This window comes from Balaenoptera musculus, chromosome 12 (genome assembly GCF_009873245.2).
Source record: "Balaenoptera musculus isolate JJ_BM4_2016_0621 chromosome 12, mBalMus1.pri.v3, whole genome shotgun sequence".
In the NCBI taxonomy this organism is placed as follows: domain Eukaryota; kingdom Metazoa; phylum Chordata; class Mammalia; order Artiodactyla; family Balaenopteridae; genus Balaenoptera; species Balaenoptera musculus.
In genome coordinates this window covers 83,425,198-83,442,803 of record NC_045796.1, presented here as the reverse complement: position 1 = coordinate 83,442,803, position 17,606 = coordinate 83,425,198, and the positions used below count along the sequence as shown (strand labels likewise).

General features: G+C 38.2%; 1 pseudogene; it reads right to left on the bottom strand.

Annotated features, from left to right (window-relative positions):
• Positions 1-4,419: 4,419 nt before the first annotated feature.
• On the bottom strand, positions 4,420-5,848 carry LOC118905226 (annotated as a pseudogene).
• Positions 5,849-17,606: the final 11,758 nt, after the last annotated feature.

The following is a 17,606-nucleotide window of genomic DNA, read 5'->3' as shown; positions in this document are numbered from 1 at the left end:
ACTAGATCTATCTACTCCGCATGACAAGAGTTGTGACAGAGTTAAAAAAATACTTAAGGGAGTGAGATGCCAGGTTTCAAAAACCTAGGTGAAAGCATGAATTTAAAGGTCTTAGTGTCTGAAAAAAATGAAGGGTAAAAAGCCAAACATACAAACAGCTCAGACAAATGACTACCAGTTCACATGTAACTTATTTGGAGAGAAGCAACTAGATTCTTCACTCCCACCGAAATTCAACTGCTTGGTCACCCAAATCCTAGAACCTCAACTAATCTGAGACATTAGATGTCTGAGATGTGAGAGGGAAGAAACAGGTTAGGTATAACAAAAGAATGTATATAAACAATAATGAGAAAAAATAATGAAGACATACAGACAAAAAAATAAGCCCTGGGTCTTAATTTTTACAAAATACCTGTAAGCGCATTATTCTCATTGTAATTGTACACACTTTGTTGTTTATGGAGTTATTTAAATATTTGATTGGAGTTAGTTAATATTTACAAATATTCAGGACTTCCCTGGTGGCGCAGTTGTTGAGAATCCGCCTGCCAATGCAGGGGATGCAGGTTCAAGACCTGGTCCGGGAAGATCCCACATGCCGCAGAGCAACTAAGCCCGTGAGCCGCAACTACTGAGCCTGTGCTCTAGAGCCCATGAGCCACAACTACTGAGCCCATGTGCCACAACTACTGAAGCCTGTGTGCCTAGAGCCTGTGCTCCGCAACAAGAGAAGCCACCGCAATGAGAAGCCCGCGCACCGCAACGAAGAGTAGCCCCCGCTCACCGCAACTAGAGAAACCCCACACGCAGCGACGAAGACCCAATGCAGCCAATAAATAAATAAATAAATTTATTTAAAAAAAAATTCAAAACAATTAGTCATAGTAAATTTACAATTATTGTTCAAATCATTTAAGCGATTTTAATTATGACTTTAATCAATATTTAACTGTTTAAGAAATTTTAATTTTCATAGTTTTGGTAATTAGTTGTAAGTTTAATGTGTCGAACATTAAATAAAATAAAAATGACGACGGCGTTCCTTTCAGAGCACAGAAAAATCCTTCTAGATATTAACTAATTTAATCATTAAGTTAATAAAATCAGTACTTTAGATCACTGATTTAATTCCAACACCAGGGAACAGGAACTGTGCTTGTTTGAAGTGGGGCTGGCTCTCGTCAGTGGCTGGCGTGGCATCCCCAGCAAAGCCTCAGATCTGGGGTGGAACCAGGAGGCGGCCTCACGGGCAGAGATGCTCTGCCCACTGTTGGTCCAGGTGGGTGAGAAACGGTAGAGGAGGCAGCTTCCTTTCTTGAAGAAAGATAATTTCACACTCTTCCTGAAGATGTGCAACAGAGAGGGGAGGCTGTCTGCCCTTCCACATGTTCATTTATCTCTGGTTTCCTCCACGTGGTTCTGACCGGGCTGAGAAGGGCGGTGGGCTGGCCTGGGGTGAGAGGTGCGGGTCAGCGCTCAGTGAGGACTGCAGGGTGGCTCTGCGGATGGGACTTCACAGCACGTCCCTGAAGCTGCCCTGCATTCCGCAGGAGTGGCTTTTCAATTCACATTCTGAGTTTAATGCCTGATCTGTCATCCGACAGGCACAGTATCATTGCTCACTTTTCTGCCCTGGATTGCAGAGATTTTTCAGCAGTTTGAATCGAGTAGCAAGGAAATGCCTCCTGTTTCTTCTCTATTTCAATAGCCTTATTTTCATGGGAAAACCTTAAACTTTTCTTTCCTGAGCCCTCTGAGAAAGCAGGCAAATGACTTTTCTTGTTCCTCATCTCCTCAGCCCCCAAGTTTGCCTCTTAGAACTAGTCTTGGAGGTTTAATAGTTATTTTACAATAAAAGGGCTGTGTGGGCAAATACTTTTGGAAACTACAAGATGAAACATGATTAAAAATATTTTCTTTATTATAAGACTGTGTTTGGCCAAGGAGCCATTTTTGGGGTGACAATCTGCAAGCTCAGGGCTCTGCAGTATATATTTTGGGAACTGTGGCTACTTTCAGTGTCTTTCCTACTCCTAGTGTTGGGAGGTCTGGTTGAGGACGAAGAGGAGATCAATAAACAAATAAACAAACAAAATTAAAAGTAAACAAGAGCCGTCATTCGTGTGATGGTAAAAATATAGTCAAAACAAAGCCAGACAAAATGAAACAGCCTCTCCTCCTTTCCATTAAACAAGCAAATAAATGGAACAGCAGCATGGACCAAAGCAATAGAGGGACCTGGCTTCACAGGTGTATGTCTGCTGATGGACCACATGCAGGCGCCAGCGCTGGACCTCCAGGATGGCAGGGTCCTGCCCGTCCATCTAAACTAACTGTGCTGTGAAGGGTTGTGTTGACGCTGGGACATTACACAGTGTAAACGTCTAATACAGTGCCTGTTACATGGGAAGGGGCCAACAAACGGTAACGTTCTTTGCTGTTAATATAACCATAATCCAGAATGTTCCTTTTTGATGCAATAAAAATGGAAAAAAATGAATTTTCTCAGATTTTCACACTGTAGGGCACAATCAGTGTCTCTAAATGTAATTTACTGGAATTAAAGTAATAAAGTTGCTGAACTCCCCCAGATCTCTAGGTAACTCCCAATCCTAGATGTTTATTGTGATTCGATTAAAGAAAAACACTTGGTAAAGTCAGGATACGCCCAGGAGAGACTGTCCACTCAAAGGGCTTCAGAAATGGCAGACTTCGGGGGATAATTTACTTACCAGTGTGGGCCCCCCTGGCTCAGCCCTCAGACCACTAAGAATTCATTGATCTCTCAGAGTTGTACTGGCAAGACGGGGGCTCGGAAAGACTCAAGCATACACCTGGAATAACAGTGCATTTATAGTGAAAACCGTGACTGCCAAGTGGACAAGATGATTAGATTCTTGCTTTTGTGGCTGAGGCAGGCTTCCTTGGAAGTAAACATGATAGGAGACTAAATCATATTCTGAAGTTGGTTTGATGAGCGGAGAATCATAAAAGGGACGTGCCTTATAATGACCACTGGGTTTGGTGCCTGTCACGAACAAGATGCTTTGCAAACAGTATCTCACAACCTCATTACTACCCCCCAGACCCTGCCACCATCGTTTCTTAAATTGTTCCAGCTGACCTTACGGTGGCCTACGGTGATCTCCCTTTGACCTTATCTCTTTTAACTTTCCTTTGTGTTCACTTAACTCCTGCCAACCTGGCCTCCTTGAAATTCCTCAAATGTGCCAAGAATGCTCCTATCTTTGGACAGTTGCTCTGCATGGAATGTTTCCCCCAGATATCCTCTGGCAAACTCCCTCACCACCTTCCTTTCACCACTCAAATATCACTTCTCCATGAGGACTCCTCGACCATTCAAATTCAAATCACACCATACCCTTCCTCCAGGGCCCTCCTGACTCCTCATACCTTGTTTTAGGTTTTCCTTTTTATTTGGTTTCTAACATACTATATGATTTACTTATTTATTATGTTTAATGCTTATAGTCTACGATATTGGGCAGGGATCTTTTTTTTTTAAGATTCTTTTTTTGATGTGGACCATTTTTTTTTAAAAGACTTTATTGAATTTGTTATAATGTTGTTTCTGTTTTTTTTTTTTTTACCATGCATAAGAAGGATACTTTAATAAAAATGGTAAATACTAGTATACACATGGGAAAAAAGCAGTTATTTTGAAAGTGGAAAAGGTAGTACTAAAAGAGACTTTTTATAATTTGTTTTTCTAGAGATTACCAAAGAAACCAAAATGTTCTTAGAAAACACATGAAATAAAGCAGGTAAGAACATTCTCAGAGGACTTTAAAATGTGAGGTAATTGATAACACTGCAGTAATCACACACTGGTCCCAACGTAGACATTTGAAATATGAGCTTTATTTTAAATTTAAAGAAACACTGAAAATAAACACTTTTTACAAATTATATCAAACACTTAAAACATAATCTAGGAATGTTAAACAATAATTCTTAATTCAAAGTAATGACATTCATAGAATACATCTTGGTGCTAGCCAATATGGAGTTTACTTAAATCTCGTATTTTATATAAGCTTAACCATTAATCCTTCCTAAAATTCAATGATTATGATTCAACTTTATGAGGTTAAGCTAATCTTCTATGCAATACTCTCATAGAACTTTTTCAAATACAAACAATTTACACCAGCAAGCAAATTATTAAAACATATATAAATTATGCTGAGGGGCTTGATTAAAAGGCTGTCTATATAGAGAGATGCATCTCACCTTAGAAAGCACACACGCACACACACACACACACACACACACACACACAAACACTTAATCGAATATAAGATGCCAGGACATTCTTTTAGTTATGTTACACAGCAAACTGCACGTTTATAAATGTCATTCTATTATGTATGAACTGAAAAACATATATTTTTTAAAAAGCCCTTGACGTGGGGGAGTGGAATATGCCTGCATTCAGTGCAGAAACGCAGAGCTTTATGAACTGCCTGTCTCCAGCTGGCTCCCAGGCGCCACTGAAAACTGTCACCCTCAGAAAGACAAGATGGTCTTGTTAATGATTTCCATGGCCTCCAAAATCTCATCCTCTTTGATCACAAGCGGAGGTGCAAACCTGATGATATCACTGTGGGTTGGCTTGGCCAGAAGTCCATTATCTTGAAGTCTCAGACCTACCTTCCAAGCATCATAATCTTTGGTTTCTCTAATAACAGTAGCATTTAATAATCCTTTTCCTCTTACAGCCATTACAATATCAGAAGGTAGCTTCATGAGTTCATTTCTCAAGATGATATCCATATTCTCTGCATTTTCAGCAAGGTTTTCTTCTTCCAAAACCTCCAGGGCCGTGATGGCCACTAGGCAACCTAGTGGATCGCCACCCTACATTGAACCGTGTTCCCCTGGTTTAATGGTCAGCATTATTTCATCATCACATAACACTGCGGATACAGGGTATAAACCACCAGAAAGTGCCTTTCCTAGAAGGACCGTATCAGGTCTGACATTTTCATGATCAACAGCCAGCCATCTACCAGTTCTGGCCAATCCTGTCTGTATTTCATCAGCAATAAACAGAACCTGGTGCTGGGTGCAGAGCTCTCACATGCCCACAAGGTAGCCTGGATCCGGAACAACAACGCCTTCTTCACCCTGAATTCGTTCCACCATGAATGCGGCAACGTTTGGGTCCTGAAGTGCACGCTCAAGAGAAGGCAGATCATTATATGGAATGATTTCGAAACCTGGCATAAACGGTCCAAAACCATCATAACTGGTTGGGTCTGTGGAACTGGAGATAGCAGACAATGTTGTACCCCGAAAGTTTCCAGCTGCAAAAACCATCTTTGCTTTGTATTTCGGGATCCCCTTCACGGTATATCCCCATCTACGAGCAAGTTTGCAAGCAGTCTCTCCAGCCTCCACTCCTGTATTCATAGGAAGAACTTTGTGGTGGTTGAAAAGTTTAGTAACATACCCTTCGTATTCACCAAGCACGTTATTGTAGAAGGCCCTAAATGTTAAGGTCAATTTGTCCACCTGACTTTTCAAAGCATTCACAATCTTTGGATGACAATGCCCTTGGTTGACAGCACTGGAGACACTTAGAAAATCAAAATATTTTCTGCCTTCTACATCCCATATGTAAACACCTTTTCCTCTCTCCAGGGCTATAGATAAAGGATGGTAGTTGTGGGCACCCTATTTAGATTCCGTTCAAAAACGTAATCAGAGGATGGAGGGCCTTGGACTGTTTTTTAGTTGCAACAGATGTAGCAGAAGCCACTGAAGAATGAACTCCACTAAGGACAGCAACAGTCTGCAAATGTGCTAGTTTGGAAAACATGATGTCCTTCAAGTAGGAATATCACCAACGAGCTAACCTTTCTTCCCACAGTTCAGATTAGAATACAGATTTTTAACCCTAGATCCAGGGACGGTCTTCAGAGGGTCCAGTAACTCCTGGCTGCGCCTTGGAAGCCAGCCCAGGACACGCAGCGTCAACTGAGCTTCTGCCTGCTTCTGTTTTACGTTTTGGTTTTTTGGCCGTGAGGCATTGGGATCCGACCAGGGATGGAACCCGCACCCCCTGCATTGGAAGGCGAAGTCTTAACCATTGGACTGCCAGGGAAGTCCCTTGGGCAGGGACCTTTGTTTTTTTTTTTTTTTTTGTGGACACATCCTAACTGTCCAGAAGAAGTAATGGGCACACAGGAAGTATCTGTAGGATGAATGGTTTATCTGACTGGCGCCCATGGTCCTTCCACTGTATAAGCAGCAGCTCAACAACTGCGTATCTGTTCAAGGACATGCCTTACTCAGAGACTCCTTAGATGAATAATGGTAATGTTCTCCTTTCTCCTTTTGTTTCCACAGCTGATCAGTTCCTTTCCGACATACTCTTTCTTTATATTGAGAAGACTCTTAATACCTAACAGACAATCCTGGCAGACCTGGAGCTAGTATCTTTACTGTGATTCTGTATGACTCTGTTTTCTGTTGAGAGTGATCTTAGGTCCCAGTTTTTGAGAAGGGGGTACATTTCTTGGCACCCTATAAACTACCAACATCCTAGTGCCCATAAACCCTTGAAATGTACCAAATTTTCAGTATCATATTCAAACTAAAGTTTCCTGACACCTAGAAGTAGAGCCCCAATTACATGAGCCAAATAAATATCCTCTCTTTCTCTCTTTGTTCCCAACAAGCTGGTTTGATTTGAATTTTATTTCTCTTGCAGCTGAAAGAGTCCTGACTAATAAAACAACTTTCCACAAGAGAATCACCCCTATCTTCTGCATCTTAATTACAACTAGAATTGATGCATAAAATGATGACACGATGCTCGGGAATAATGAGGGAAAATCAATTCCGTTTAGGTTTCTTTTCCCCCCTCTTCCTTCTTCTCTCTTTCCTTCCCTTCCTCTGTCTCCTCTACTCCTGTCTTTAGTTCTAAAGAATTTAAACTGGCTGCATCCACTCCATAGAAAGGCAGAAAAATGGACATTATGAGATGTTCAGTGTCAATGGTTGTAACGACATATTTTCTGGTATTCCTCAGTTATAAAGAAAATTAAAGAAAGCAGTATTCCCGTCTCCCAAATGCCCTGCTACCTAGCTAACAGATTTTACTAGCAAATGGGAAGCCATTCCAAAAGATGTCTTTTAATGAAATAATGCCATTTGCAGCAACATGGATGGACCTAGAGATTATCATACTAAGTGAAGTAAGTCAGACAGAGAAAGACAAAAATCATATGATGTCAGTTATATGTTGAATCTAAAAAAAATACTATGAATGAACTTATTTACAAAACAGAAATAGACTCGCAGACATAGAAAACAAACTCATGGTTACCAAAGGGGAAGGGGGGTGGAGAGATAAATAAGGAGTTTGGGATTAACAGATGCACACTATTATATATAAAATAGATAACCAACAAGGACCTACTGTATAGCACAGGGAACTATATTCAATATCTTGAAATAACCTATAATGGAAAAGAATCTGAAAAAATTTAAAAAATTTTTTTAAAAGATCTCTTTTTGCTGCTCTGCCTCTTGCTACTTGTGTTACCTGATCAAATTGCTTAACCTTTCAGAGATTTATTTTCCTGGTCTGGAAGTGAGAATTATGATATCAATCTGGAATCATCCCAAAGAGTCATAACGTACTAGGAAAATGTATGTGAGCTGCCTGGTCCAGAGCAGACACTCAATAAATGGTACCTATTTTTATATTATCACTATCACTTTACTTCAGCCTAGTATTTTTAGAATCAAGAAGGAGAAGGATGTAAAAAGGTGTCCTTATTCAGTCTTTAAGAATAGCTAAGGAAAATAGGACATTGCTAAGTAAGCAAGAAATGTGTGTGTCTGTTTCATGCCTACATTAGCAATAATGTGAAATAGCTGCAAAATTAAGTTTCTTTTATGGTAGCCTCCATGTGTTCTATTCTTGTATCAATGATTTCCTATTCCTCCTGTTTTAAAGATTCTGTCTGAATGATCAAACCAGTGAGGTGTATCAGCAGAAGTGAAGAGTCCTGAGGGAGAGAATGTTCTTGACTCCCATGCAGATTCAGCAGCCTTTTCTGTCACGGAGCAAACCATGCTTTACTTGGCTGGTTGCACGTTTGCCTGCAGATTCTGGCCCTGAAGCTAGATTTTTACCAACAATGATAATGACATCTATTTCTGTTACACCAATGCCATTAAATATACATATATATATATATATACACACATATATATAAATATATGTGTATATATATACACATATATATAAATATATGTGTGCGTATATATGTGTATGTATGTGTATATATATATATATATATATATATTCTCAAGAGCCTAAAACTCTTAAGTATGCAAAGTATGCAGCCGGGAAGAGTGGGAAGATGTTGCAGGAAGATTAAGAAGAAAACAGGGCATGACTCTTTTATCAGCTTTTCTTAGGCAAAGCACTTTTGGGGCATTTTTTTCCTTCCAGTGACTGATTAAATGTTCATGCCCATGGCAATGGGGATCCTTAAAATAACCAAATATTGTAAAGTACAGTGTTTTTGGTAACCATACAGCCTGGTCTTGAGTTAATTTTTTATTTTTCTCATAATAGGTATCAGTACAAAAATAATGTCTTACATCAGCACGATGCTGAAGTCTTTAAAAAAAAATGCTTTCGTGTGCATTATCTCATCTTTACTATCCTAACAAAATAGTAATGGAGGTAGAGTCTGCATGCATGTCCCAGTCTGTTTTACAGTTGTACAATTTGAGGCTTAATGTGTTTAAGTATTCTGCCAAAAACTAGTAAGTGACTCATCTGGGAGATTTGGAGACCTAAGTGCAGTGCCTTTTCGGCTATACCAGATATCAACATTTTTTTTTTCTTGGATGCTCATTTTCTTGTTTGTCTTAAAACATCAGACTTGAATATCTTCATTGTGCTAAGAAAGTCTTATTTCTTTGGTGAATGCAGGAGAACTCCTTTGTTTCCATTCAAGTGAAGGAGAAAATCAATTTACTTTTCTACCAAATCTGGCTCCTACAAGATGATGATTTGCCTCATCATTTTTTATGAGAAGAGAGTGGTACCTGGGAAGTATCAATAGCTGGCTTATACACACTCACTCCATCCCCTTACCAACTAAAGCTCTCATTTAAATGGTGCATAGTGGGGAGAGGGGCTGTGCAGAAAATCCAGCATGTTCTTGGGGCATGTGTTGCAGAGCAGCTGTCAGTCAGGAAATCTTAGGAAAGTTTTCCAGTCCTAAATTATTGAAGACTGATGAAGTGCCACATATGCATTCTTTCTTTATCTGTCTTCTCTTCTTTTCTCTCCTAGTTGGGGTGGTAGTGATAAGCACGAGTTGATAAGACACTGTGCTGAGCTAAATTGTCTAGAAAACATGGTCGGGACTAAGGATGTGAGGTTGAACACAGGAGTGCTAACATTCGTCTTCTTTTTTTCATTTATTTTTAAATTAAAGTATAGTTGATTTATGATGTTGTGTTAATCTCTGCTGTACAGCAAAGCTACTCAGTTATACATATATACATATATATATATATATATATATATATATATATATATATATATATATATATACACACACACACTTTTTCATATTCTTTTCCATTATGGTTTATCACAAGATATTGAATAGCATTCCCTGTGCTATACAGCAGGACCTTGTTGTTGATGCAAACTATTACATATAGAATAGGAGTGCTAGTATTCTTCTTAACCCAGGTTCTGCACATGATACATCCCCTTCCAAAAGCACCCTGTCTCATACTTTTTTCCCCATTCCTTTTTCCAGTAAAGAGCCTTCCATTTTGTTTGATATCCGTCTAATTTCTCTCTCTTCAGCCACAGATTATCATTAGCTGTTGCCCAACAGTAAAGTCAGCCTTTTATCCCCAGACAAATGGTCCACGGAGCCTACAGACTCACCCGGAACAGGTGATGGGCATTCTGCTCTATCTCAGCTCACCTGAGTGTGTTTGCTCCAGCCCTTACTGTTCATGAAGAAATCACAAGTCCTGAAAAGGGAGTGAAAACGCAAGTGAAGTGTGAGACTCAGTGAGATGATCTAATGTGTGTATAAATGACATTTCAAAAAGGGGGGAGAGAGAGGATGAGGTGGAAGGAACATCTATGGGCATAACAACGGTGACTTCTCCAAAAGAAGTGCTACTAGACCCAGGCAAATTCACTCCATATTAAAATGGCTAAAAATCAAAGAGAGGGCTAAGGGAAATAAAAGATCAGGGAAGCACTAAACAGACCCTCTCTCTATGAAGGAATAAGGAACATTCCCTGTTCTTAGAGCTGTGGGTCTGGAGAGCGTGTGCCTGGCAGGATTGCATCATCGTTATGGACCAATGAAGCTATGTGTCTCTGTTCCTTTCTTTTTGGAATGTGGGTGTCTAGTTGAAGTTATCTTTTCCTTATCTTACCAATATATGTTGGGTGCATGGGGCAAAACTAAAGTAACTATTTAATTCACAGATCCATTTTTAGGAGGAGCCACTCCCAACGAGCTGCAGTTGAGAAACTCACTTCTGAAGCCTCATTTGCATCAGGATCTGGTGCAGATTACTAGATCCAGATTACTAGATCTTTATTAGATTTAATTACTACTAGATCCTGGACTTTGAGCTTTGTGCAGTGATTAGGTGAGGTTTTGGGGTTCTTGGGAAATATGTGAACACTTGGAGCCAAAAGGAGTAGGATATTTTTACAGCAATGGCCTCCAATGAATCAAGTCTCCCAGGGTCCAGGCACTTATAAATTCCCCTTCTCATTGGCTGTATGACTTCTGGCCAGTGGGACATCAGCACACATGGTGCCTGGGATGGAGGGTCACGTGGTAATCATGGCCCAGTAACCCCACCTCTCACGGTTGAGGCATCCAGACTCCCACAGTTGAAGGCCTCCCCCAGGTAAGCTCAGACCAGACAGCAGAAGAGTCCATTAGTCTGCCCACAGGATCTTAAGGAGAAATAAACAGCTGTGGTTTAAGGCATTACATTTTAGCAATATAGAACATTAAGTTAATCAGCAATATATGACTGAAATAATATGCTATATTCAATTTTAAAAGTTCAATCAAAAATGCTCTTATTGTTATAGCTTAGGCATGATATTTTTTCCAACTATATGGTGTAAGCAAAAGGTACCAAAAATCTACATTTATGACTGAAATTTGATAGTTGTACAAAACTCCCATGAACTATGTCAGGTCTGTAGATTTCAGAGATTGTTTTTTGATGGTTAGGAACCCTATCTACTCTAAGAGATCTGAGTTATCACTTAAAAGGGAGCAAGAGAGTATCCTAAAAGATGCTTTATTGTTACCTCAATTGTTTAGATCCTCTTTGTCCCTGGAAATAGTCACTATTTATGATTTCCCATCGGGGGAGGGGGGATGGTTAGATTCAGGAACTTTTCTATAAAATGTATGAGTGGTTTCTCTTTATTAAATGATAACATTGCATTTTTTAAGAACAAAAATATTATGCTACCAAATTATAAGAGGATGCAGATCCAAGGAAAATTATGGTCAAGGAAGCAGTTAAGATCACTTTAAGACTGTCTGCAGCTTTTTTCCAAGTTAATCTTAGGCATTTTCTTTTCCAAAAAAAAAAATAAAGTAGACTACAGGTCGAATTGTTTAACTTAGGCTCCTTGGATTTTAGTGCTTTCACAGAGTTAGTTAGTATAGTTAGTAAGTATAGTAGTAGTAATTACTATGTGGTATTAGTGTTAGCATAGTTAGTAAGAACAGTCTTGTGACAAATGTAAGTCCAATCCTAAAATGATATATAGAGCCAAATCCTATTTTTTCTCCTTTTGATCATGCTTTGAAACAATGCATATAACCCAAGTGAATTCAATGCACATACTACTGCTCTAATCAACAGAAAGGTAAAATTTTCTGTTTATTAAAATGTATGTTCATTGTCTCTAAGAGAGAATTATCTTAAAAAATGATTGGGCTGAGGAAAACTTCTGGATTCAGCTCTGACCTGTAAACAGCTTGGAAGTCATTGTTTCCAACCTTAAGCAAGAAGCTTGAACAACTGAAAATAAATGCCCTCCTTGGCTGCATCAGAGAATTGAGGTGGCAGGCAAGAAATATATTATGAACATAAAGACTCAGGTAAGCTAAAAGCAAAGAAAGAGAGGAAGGTAAACCAAGCTGATACTAATCAAAAGAAAGAGGGAAGAGCTATATTATATCATACAAAGTAGGTTTCAGAACAAGGAAGATTATTAGTGATAAAGAGGAATGTTACATAATGATACATGAGTCCATCCTCTAAGAAGACAACCATCCTAAACTTTTATGATCCTGACAACAGACTGTCAAAGTGTTTCAATACATGAAGCAAAAACTAACAGAACCGAAAGAAGAGACAGGTTCACTGCTGGAGCTGATAAACATCTCTCGAAGTGTTTACAAACTAATAAATTAGCTTCCCCTTGGGAGGGAAACTGTGTAGAGGTGGGAGGGGGGCTTACCTTTTATTTTATGGCCTTTTTTACTTTTTCAGTTCCGTACCATGTGAATCTATTATGTATTCAAAAATGAATAAATTAAAAGAAGGAAAAATCCTTTGTAATTAGCCTTGGATGCAAATATCAGTTCTGCCACACAGTAGGGGCCTCGGTTTTCTCATCTGTGAAATATGGACCACAGTGCACACAATTCCTCACAGTTCCATAGCTGCTGTGAGTCTAGAACGAGACATATGTCAGGTTGTGACGACAGTGCCAGATACTTGGTAAGCCTTAATGGTCACTTTTTGTGTCTTAGGTATAATTCATTGAAAACTTGTCTGTGATTGTCGAGCTGCAAAGGTCTGGGTAAGACCTCTAGTACTATTTCTGCAGTGCCCTGGGTTCTTGAATTTCTATGGCATATGGTAATTCCTTATCTTTCTGCTACTCAAGTTTGATGATTCGTATTCATGGTGCTCAGGTATTTATTCCTATGTTACCACTGACATCACTGCATTAGGCAACTAGAACACAAATTATTTGGAGTCATCTTAATTCTTGATGGGCTTCCTTGGCCTAGTTCCCTGAGCCCCTGTGGCCTCTGGCACCTACCTGGCAGAGCTCTTTGAGGTGAATACCAGAATACCCTTCCTTGGTTTCTGCTGTTTGCTCAAGCTTTGCAGGGCAAAGTTTAGAACAAATACCTGGAGAAAACCATAATTCCCAAAGATACATGCACCCCAACGTTCACTGCAGCACTGTTTACAATAGCCAGTGTAAATAAAGAAGATGTGGTACATATATACAATGGAATATTACTCAGCCATAAGAAGGAATGAAATTGTGCCATTTGCAGTGACGTGGATGGAAATAGAGACTGTCATACAGAGTGAAGTAAGTCAAAAAGAGAAAAACAAATATCATATATTAATGCATATATGTGGAATCTAGAAAAATGGTACAGATGAACCTATTTACAAAGCAGACATAGGCATAGACATAGAGAACAAATGTATGGACACCCAGTGGGGGAAAGGGGGGGGTGGGATAAATTGGGAGATTGGGATTGACATGTATATACTACTATGCGTAAAATAGATAACTAATGAGAACCTACTGTATAGCACAGGGAACTCTACTCAGTGCTCTGTGGTGACCTAAATAGGAAGGAAATTCAAAAAAGAGGGGATATATGTATACGTATAACTGATTCGCTTTGCTATACAGTAGAAACTGACACAACATTGTAAAGCAACTGTACTCCAATAAAAATTAAAAAAAAAAAAAGAAGCAAAGAGTGTAGGCAGGAAAGAAAAGGCAAAACAATTGGACAGATTTTCTTGTGGGCCCATACAGTTTTTTCTGACATCAATTCCAAAATAATTTGGTTATTTGTTTAGATGTGACATTGTGGTACATTTAATCGATGTATGATCATTTTTGGTCTCTTTATACTTTATGAGAAATATAAGAGCGTTAATGATAGTGAAAACCATTAGGTGTAATAATCATAGCCACTATTAAAAGGCCGTGTGCAGAATCTGACCATGAAAAGGAATGACATCATTTTGATTAAACGTTTGAAGCTTTTTGACATTTTGAAGCTAAGAATTTATAAAAGGTCAAAGGATCAAAAATTAATTCTAAATAAAGGTTGGTTCACACTTTTAAGGCAGGTCAGCCTTATATAACAGGTGCTGCAACCATGTGAGGCTGCTGGTGCTGTGCAGTGTGATGATTTAAGAGGAAGAAACTTTGTGTTTCGTGAATCCAGAACCACTCATAACATACTCTCTTCCTCATATACTCACCTACCCCCGGTATCTTCATATTGCCCTTGGATTCTCCAAGGTAGACCTTATTCAGGTTTGTCTTTATGTTTGGCTTTTTTTTTTTTTTTTCCTCCAATGCATCTAAAGGAGCCAGATTTCCAATTTTAAAAAAATCAGGAGGAAGTTAAACTTTTCATGAAGATTATAGTAACAGGGACTGGATTTACCTTCTGGCCTGAAACCAAAAAAAAAAAAAAAAGAATAAAAAACCAAACTGTACCTAATGTATGAAACAATGGTTTCCAAAACATTGGACATTGCTCAATGATGCATATTGATCCCAGAGAGAGGGAGCAAATGAAAACAGTGGTCCATATAACTGCTCTGTATTAGGGCTGTAAGAGGGTCTCCAGGCTGCAGTGCAGGGAGGAGAGCCCAGTGAACTCCCTCAGTTGAGGGTTCAGTGCTGAGAGACCAGGAGAAGGAGTCTAGAGTTTGCTGGACAGAACATCAGACATGTCTGTACTGAGAAAGAACAGTAAAGAGCTGCAGAAGGTGTCCTTTGAATACTTAGGAGAGTCCTGTATCCAAACTGCTCCAGGCCCAGAAAAGAACTTCCTGAAAGGATTTCTTATCCTTTCAATAGCAGCCATCGTAACAGGTGTGAGGTCATATCTCACTGCAGTTTTGATTTGCATTTCCCTGATGATTAAAGATGTTGAGGATCTTTTCATTTACCTGTTGGCCACCTCTATGTCTTCTTTGGAAAAATGTCTATTCAGGGCTTCTACCTATTTTAAAATCGGATTGTTTGGTTTTTTTGCTATTGAGTTGTATGAGTTCTTTATGTGTTTTGGTATTAGCTCCTTGTCACATATAAGATTTGCAAATATTTTCTCCCATTCAGTAGGTTGCCTTTTCATTTTGTTGATGGTTTTCTTTGCAGTGCAGAAGCTCTTCAGTTTGATGTAGTGCCACTTATTTATTTTTGCTTTTCTTGCTTTTGTTTTTGGTGTCAGATTAGAAACATCATCACCAAGACCTATGTCGAGGGGTTTACTGCCTATGTCTTCTTCTAGGAGTTTCATGGTTTCAGGTCTTATGTTCAAGTCTTTAATCCATTTTGAATGAATTTGTGTGTGTGTGTAAGCTAGTGGGCCAGTTTCATTCTTTTGCATGTATCTCTCCAATTTTCCCAACATCATTTATTGAAGAGACTGTCCTTTCCCCATTGCGTATTCTTGACTCTTTTGTTGTAAATTAATTGACCCTATATGTGTGAATTTTTTTCCTGGCTCTCTGTTCTATTCCATTGATCTATGTGTCTGTTTTTATGCCAATATCATCATACTGTTTTAATTAGTATAGCTTTGTAATAAAGAATGAAATCAGGAGGTGTGATGACTTCTTTCTCAAGATTGCTTTGGCTGTTCAGGATCTTTTGTGGTTCCATACAAATTTTAGGATTTTTGTTGTATTTCTGTGAAACATGCCATTAGAATTTTGATACGGATTTCATTGAATCTGAATATTGCTTTGGGTAGTATGAAAATTTTAACAATATTAATTCTTCCAATCCATCAGCATGGAATATCTTTCCATTCATTTGTGTCTTCTTCAATTCATTTCATCAATGTCTTATAGTTTTCAGTGTATAGGTCCATCACCTCCTTGGTTAAGTTTATTCCTAGGTATTTTATTCTTTTTTATGAAATTGTAAATGGGACGTTTTTCTCAATTTCTCTTTCTGATTGTTATTAGTGTATAGAAATACAATACCTTTTTTGTGTATTGATTTTGTGTATTGCAAATTTACTGAATTTGTTGATTAGTTCTAACAGTTTTTAAGAAAGTCTTTAGGGTTCTCTGTATATAATATCATGTCATCTGGAATTAGTGACAAGGTAAAATTTTTTTCCAATTTGGACTACCTAAAAAAATCTTGAAAGCAAGACTTGAAATGGTCAAATTGCTTGCAAGTAACTTTACTGCATCCTAGAATAAAAGTCAAGAATATTTTTAGTAATACAAAAATATCTAGTACTCGACAAGGTAAAACTCACGATGTCTGATAGCCAGTTAAAAAAATGTAAAATGTGTGCAAAGAAGCAGGAAATTATGGTCCATAAGGAGGAGAATAGTTAATCAATTGACGAAGAACTGACACAGACAATAGAATTAGCAGAGGAGGGTATTAAATAATTACTATGGTTGTATCTCACGTATTCAAAAAGCTAAGTGAATCATGGAAAATATAAGAAAGATCCAAATTGAATATCTAGAGGTGAAAACCACAAAGTGTGAGATGAAAAGAACACTGGATGGAACAAATGACAGATCAGACATTGCAGAAGGAAAGGTTGGTAAACTTCAAGTCAAAGCAGTAGAAATTATCCAAGGAGAAATGCACAGAGAAAATAACATCAAAGGAAAATGAACAGAGTATTGATGACTTATAGGGAAATATTAAGTGGCCTAGTTTGTGTGCAATAGAAATTCTTTCAGGGAGGAGAGGTGAAAAAAATAATTAAAGAAATAACGGCCCAAAGTTTCCAAATTTGGTGAAAACCGTAAACCCATATATTCAAAAAGTTCAGTAAGTTCCAAGCACAAAAAACACAAAGAAAATTATATGAAGGCACACATCATTAACAAATTGCGAAAAACTAGTGCTAAGATAAAATACTAAATCAATCAGAGAAAGGACACATAATTTAAGAGGGAATAAAGATAAGGATAATAGTAGATTTCTTTTTATAATCAGTGCAAGTGAGAACAACAGTTTCAAGTATTAAAAGAAAAAAAATTAACTCAAAATTATAACTAGTGAAAATATCTTTCAAAAAAGAAGTGAAACAGAAACTTTTAAAGACACAAATAAGCTAAAAAAATTCAATACTGGCAGATATATCATCACTACAGGAAATACTAAAGAAAATCTTTCACGCAAAGGGAAAAGGATGCCAGGTCGAAATAGTGATTTACACAAAGAAACAGGAGTATTGATAGTGGTAACTACATGGGGAAGGATATGATCATTTTTTTTTCTTATTTTAAAAATCTCTCTAAATACCAATTGACTGTTTAAACAAAAATGACAGCAATGTAGTGTGGAATTTATAGCATCTGCAAATGTAAGATGATCACAATAATAGCAGGAAAGCAGGATGGGAGAAACCGCAGCATACTACTGCAAGGTCCTCACACACTAATATTCTACTAAAGTGTTATAATATAATTTGAAAGTAGACGGCAAATATGATAAAGATGTGTACTATTAACCCTCAGCCACCACTGAAATAGCCAAACAAAGCTCT